Below are 6964 nucleotides of genomic sequence, written 5' to 3' on the forward strand. Positions count from 1 at the left end.
AAGATTAAAAGAGCTGAGCTTTTTCAGTTTAAGCAAAAGAAGATTGAGAGGAGACATGCCTGAAGTGTTTAAAATTATAAAGAGAATTAATACAGTGGATCAAGACTGTTATTTTAAAATGAGTTCATCAAGCACATAGGGACACAGCTTTAGACTTGTTAAGGGTAAATTTCGCACAAACATAAGGAAATGTATCTTTACGTAGAGAACCATAGACACTTGGAATAAGTTACCAAGTAGTGTGGTAGATAGTAAAATTTTAAGGACTTTGAAAACTTGACGTGATGTTATTTTAGAAGAATTAAGTGGATAGGATTGTCAAGCTTTGTTGGGTTGAATGGCCTGTTCATCTAGATTGTTTTAATGTAAAAATCTATCTATCTATCTATCTATCTATCTATCTATCTATCTATCTATCTATCTATCTATCTATCTATCTATCTATCTATCTATCTATTATATAGTGCATTTCATATCTATCTATCTATCTATCTATCTATCTATCTATCTATCTATCTACTAACACGGACTCAAGGATTTTGTAGCTGACTGCAGTCGCCATCAAATTTTAAGTATTAAGAACAAGGTTGATTTAAAATGTGAAATTCCTGCTTTTCTTACCAAAGCCTTTTATTCAGATCGAAAACTTTAACATTTGGGACCAGGTTAGGAATTGGCAGTATTAATCAAGCCATGTCAGATTAACATAAGATAAGAAGAAGAACATAATGTTTTTTAATCATATTTGTTATTTCTCTCCCATCATACAAATGAAAGATGTACATCACGTAGAACAAGGAGTGGAGTCTTCTTTTAGATTTACATTATGTGATTTTTCTGTTGATTTTCAAATGAAGCCTTCATTTACATAATCTTAGCGAGTTGCAGGGAGTCAGTGGTGTGCTTGCATAGTATGAGATACAGCAGCTGCATGACATAGCTTCATGACTTCGATAGATAAATTGTTTCTGAAACCTTTTTGGAATAGTTAATTTATCAAGCTGGCTTAACACTAGATTTCATTTTGGTTTTCATCTTTCTTTGTTCCTGACTTCTCTTTCGGTTTGCCCTTGTGGTTTGTTATTTGTTCATTATGATCATTTTGGGTTCTGACCTCTACTTGTTCCTCATTACAAGTCTGCCTGACATGATATCGCTTTGTCCTCTTGCTTCTCACAATAACTTCCAGAGGCACCACTGTCTCTACACTTTGTAACAGTTACTGCACTTAGTGCAAGTGTTTTTATGGTGTCATGAGGTAGGAGTGGCAGTGGGTGTGGAGGTATGTGGTGACCACCTTGCAGGCTCACAATTCATCTTCTGGGCTTTTGACTTCGGGGCTGTAAATAGAGCAGATAGAAATGTGAATCCTCTGGCCATTCTCTAAGACATCTCCCATTATTCCACTAGCTTACTCCCGTTTGGCTCATATATAAGGTTGGGCCCTTGACAGGCATCAAATAGTAGTTTTAAAATCATATCTCTCACTGTCTTACTCATTTTAGATCAGTTTGATAATATGGAAGATGTATTGCATTACAATGAGAAGGAATGTCAAATGAACTGAGAATACTGTGTAAATACAAAGAAAAAAGACAAAAAAGGTTTAGGGATCCACCCCACATATCATAGCCAAAGAGTAGTCACAAAGGACTGTGTCCAAAATGGGTCTGAGAGAAAAGGGTGAGAGGTTGGGTTTTTATAGGTGGTGGGAAGAAAGAGGCGGGTCCAAGAGGGAAGTGGTGGAAGTGAGGTCAGTAGGAGGGCGTGGTCTGGAGAGGGATGAGGAACCTGGTTAGGGTTTAGCTCATCTTGCCTTCTGGTGATCTGCAGAGGAAGGAGAGAAGGCATTAGTGCACAGCGTCAACCGTTTAAGAATCTGATAAAACATTTTAGAGATGTAATGAAGAGAAAACTACAGCAAATTGTCCATCAGTAAAAGTTTGATAGTTTGTACATTATTTCACCATTAAAGCCATCTCAGCCAAAGAAGAAAAGGACAACTTGACACAACAAAAACTACAATTTGGGTTTCATGACATTCGTAACAAAATATGAATGGCAAAAAGAAAAGCTAATTCTTGTTGCAAAAGGTTAATTTTTTTCTGAAAAAATATGCATGTAAAAGATTCATTTCACAGAAGTCTGAATGTTGGAAAAGAGCAATATTCAAAGATTAATTCAGTTTACAAAAAGTTCCATCTGGTTGATGCATCTGGATATGGAGGAATGTTGGCAGTAAAGTTCAAATACTTGCCTTCAAGAAACAGTCAAATACAGGGATGATGTTAAGTAAGGTGCCACTTTGCTTTCACCAATGGAACTGTAAATTAGGTTGGACATAACATTTTCCAAAATGTTTTTCAACTATACTAAACACGGCATAGCTTTAATGACAAAAGTACTGACCCTTTGACACCTCAACTTGGGGCTATTACCAATGGTCAGATATCACTTAAGAAACATAGCTAAAGTTAGACCTCTTATATCATTGAAAGATGCGGAGAAATTAATTCACACTTTTGTTTTCAGTCGACTAGATTACTGTAACGCACTCCTCTCAGGACTACCCAAAAAAGACATAAATCATTTGCAACGAGTGCAGAATGCAGCTGCTAGAATCCTAACTGGGAAAAGAAAATCCGAACACATTTCTCCAGTTTTGATGTCACTACACTGGTTGCCTGTGTCATTCAGGATTGACTTTAAAATACTGCTTATGGTTTATAAAGCCTTAAATAATCTCGCTCCATCTTATATATCAGAATGCCTGACGCGTTATATTCCAAATCGTAACCTTAGATCTTCAAATGAGTGTCTCCTTATAATTCCAAAAGCTAAACTTAAAAGAAGTGGTGAGGCGGCCTTCTGCTGTTATGCACCTAAAATCTGGAATAGCCTGTCAATAGGAATTCGCCAGGCTAATACAGTAAAGCACTTTAAAACACTGCTGAAAACACATTACTTTAACATGGCCTTTTTATAACTTCACTTTAACTTAATACTGATACTCTGTATGTTCAATTCTTCATAATAACTATTCATGGTGGCTCTAAAATCCATACTGACCCCTACTCTCTCTTCTGTTTCTTTTTCCGGTTTCTTTGTGGTGGCGGCGCCACCTACTCAAAGCATCATGATGCACCAACATTGATGGACTGAAAAGCCAGAAGTCTACGTGACCATCATCATCAGGTCCTTCCATGAAAACCCTAAATACAAAGAGGACTGTTTGACTTATGTTAGGTAGATTGCCCAGAGGGGACTGGGCGGTCTCTTGGTCTGGAACCCCTACAGATTTTATTTTTTTCTCCAGCCTTTGGAGTTTTTTTGTTTTTTCTGTCCACCCTGGCCATCGGACCTTACTTATTCTATGTTAATTAATGTTGACTTATGTTTATCTTTTATTGTGTCTTCTATTTTTCTATTCATTTTGTAAAGCACTTTGAGCTACATTTTTTGTATGAATATGTGCTATATAAATAAATGTTGATTGATTGATTGATCACTGTAGATCTTATAAGTACAGTGTAGGCTTTGATAACTGCAGCAGTACACCCTAAGTCATCCCTAATATCTACAGTATAGTCTTTAACAAATAAACAGTACTAATTGAATTAACATTTTTGAAATACAATAGATATTTTTTCGTGTTAGTGGTCCTGGGTCACTCTATTCCCTTTATAATCTTTATTATGTAGGCCTTAACAGAATGCCTCAAATCCCATACTCTTACCACACTTTTCAGGTACTGGAGTTCGGCACTCCCTGCTTCCTTCAACATCTGTAACCCCAAACAATCAGAAAAATAGAAAAAAAAGAGAGAAAGTGATAGGTTTTTTCATGTAGTAAAGATAGTATGTTTTAATCTTTAAATATTGTAACTAGTGTCATAAACAAAAGCAAATAGAATGGGATTTTGCAAACCATACAGCCTGATAGTTGTAGATGTGTAGTTTCAGGAGATCCATAAACTCTCTCTGCACTGCTCTCTCTTAGCCAGGTCATCATTTGACATTTTCTTCATTAGTGGCCTATCCTAGTCACATTTACATGGGATCATAAATCTAAAACGTGTCTCCTATTCTCCAAGTTTTCTTCGTGGAGGGGTAAGGAGTACTTCAAACAGTTTCTCTGGTGTGTCTGTACAGAGTTCTTGCGACGCACCTTTGTAAAACCTGTTACAAGTAGATCGATAGGAGCCTCCAATCCATCTGCAGTCAGTTGTTCCTCTAATCAATAAGCACATTACTAAAACTCTGGGAGGAGGAAATCACAATAGCTTACTTTCAGAAAGCCATTTCTTTCTTTTAAACGCCTTAAATGTAAGTCTGTAGCACGGATCTTCATTAAGTCCTTACCCCTTTAATCTGATGATGGATGTGATGAGTCGTGGGATAAAAGACCAATCACTCTGGTGGATGCTTTTTGCTGATGACATTTTGTTGTGTAGCACCAGAAAAGAGGAAGTGGCGAGGAAGTTGGAAGAGTGGAGAAGAACTTTGTCAGATAGAGATGATTGAAGATACTGTAAATAGGAAGAAGACAGAATATATGAGGTTTAATAATTCAGAAGTCCTCCTGCAGAAAAAGGTACTGAAAAGAGAGGTTGGGTTGAAATATCTTGGATCACTGGTAGCCCAAGATGGGAAATTAAATGCAGAGATAACCCATAGAGTGTAGTGTGGATGGAACAACTGGAAGAAGGTATCTAAAGTATTGTGTGATTGAAGAATTAAGGTAAAGGTGAGATTATTAAGGCCAGCAATGACATATGGAGTAAAGGGAATGCAGGAAAGGTGCATGAAGTGGTATGGACTTGTGATGTGGGGGAGACAATGAATATTTGGGCAAAGGTGTGATGGGAATGGGAGTATAGGGTAAAAGAAAGCGAAACAGACGAAAGCAGAGGTGGGTGGATAAAATAAAAGAAGATCGGAAGGAAAAGGGTGTGATTGGGGGGAAGGTGCTGGACTAGTTGGTCAAGCACATTGATATAAAGTAATCTCTGCAAAGTAATCTAAATTAATTACAAATATAAAACACCAAATAGTTGATCAGAGAAGTGTTAACCCCCTTTCTAATGACCCACTTAATTGATCCCTGATGCAGCTAATTGGTGTTATAAGGCCCAGAATTAGTTCAATGAAGATGACCTGCCTGTGGTGTCACTTGATTGTAGCATAAATGTCCCTGAATTGAGAAGGGCCAACTGGTTGTGAGTTAGTAAGGTGGCCTAACTTACACAATGAAGACAAAACAACACTTCAAGCAACTCCATGAGAAGGTGGTTGAAAAGTACAAGGCAGGAGATGGAGATAAGGAAATATTTTTGTCAGTTAATATCTCTTAGAGTTCAGTTAAATCAGTCAAATGGAAAGAGTATGGGACAACTGTAAATTAGGCTTCAGACAGCTGTCCACAAAAAGTGAGTGATCGTGCAAGAAGAATCTATGAGAGCTAAGAAAGAGTGACAAGCTACAGTGGGGGAGATTGGAGAGACTATGCATAGAGCAACTGTGTTCAACTAGACCCAGCTTTCTGGGAGAGTGGCAAATAGAAGGTCACTGTTATAAGAAGAACATATGAAATCTCAGCAGAAGGCACATGGGAGACCCTGAAGTCAGCCGGAAGAAGAAGAAACCAAAATTGAGCTTTATGGCCATCGGACTAAATGTCATGTTTGAACACTGAACATTACTAATAACACACCATCCCCACCATGAAGCTGGGTGGTGGGAGTACCATACTGTTTCTGCATCAGGTCCTGGAAGGCTTGTTAAGGTAAAACGAATACAACAAAATATTTGGAAAACCTGATGCGGTCTGCAAGATTTGTTTTTCAGCAAGATAACACCCTAAACATGAAGGTAACAAAGACAGGCTACACAGCAATGTCTTCAAAGCAGTGAAGCCAATGTCCTGGAGTGGACGAGTCAAAGTTCAGGAAACTTGGTGTGGATTTGAGTGTGAAAATATGGTTACACCAAAAAACAGGAAAACGCATACAGCAAAAAAAAAAAAAAAATCAAATCTGATTTAGGTGTGGGCGGCACGGTGGCGCAGTGGTAGCGCTGCTGCCTCGCAGTTAGGAGACTTGGGTTCGCTTCCCGGGTCCTCCCTGCGTGGAGTTTGCATGTTCTCCCCGTGTCTGCGTGGGTTTCCTCCGGGCGGTCCGGTTTCCTCCCACAATCCAAAGACATGCAGGTTAGGTGGATTGGCGATTCTAAATTGACCCTAGTGTGTGCTTGGTGTGTGGGTGTGTTTGTGTGTGTCCTGCGGTGGGTTGGCGCCCTGCCCAGGATTGGTTCCTGCCTTGTGCCCTGTGTTGGCTGGGATTGGCTCCAGCAGACCCCTGTGACCCTGTATTCGGATTCAGCGGGTTAGAAAATGGATGGATGGATTTAGGTGTACTCACATTTTAACCGAATTTACTCTTTTTAAATCACAAACATCTTGTATATGTGGGTATGAGAATACACCTCAAACTTTGCCCGGTTGCATCCCTGAAACAACTTTATATGGACTATGCTAATAACCTCATACATATGCAATTATGATACTGCAGACCCTCATTGGCTAGCGTCGAGTCCAATGCTGTGTTCTATAACTGAGCGCACAAGAGCATGAGTGGCATTGTAGCTCCTCTCCTCTTGCATTCTGGGGGTTGAGGAAAGGTGTAAATCGTGAACAACTCGGCAGGCAGCAACATCACCTGGCACATGTCATGACATGGTGGCTGTTATAATGAATAGCAAACACCACATGAAAAACCGAGAGTTCAACCAGTTGCCATACTGACAAGCCAGCTATTCTGTACAGTACCATTAGCAAGTCGTCTGCCAAAACTACTTTGCCTCAAAATCAATTAATCATATGCTGACCCAGTCCAGCAAGCCATGAGGTTTGTCACTCTCATCTTGGCATCACAGATGACTTGTACATTAATGGAATGTCACTGCTT

The sequence above is a fragment of the Polypterus senegalus genome, chromosome 15 (genome assembly GCF_016835505.1).
Source record: "Polypterus senegalus isolate Bchr_013 chromosome 15, ASM1683550v1, whole genome shotgun sequence".
NCBI lineage: Eukaryota > Metazoa > Chordata > Cladistia > Polypteriformes > Polypteridae > Polypterus > Polypterus senegalus.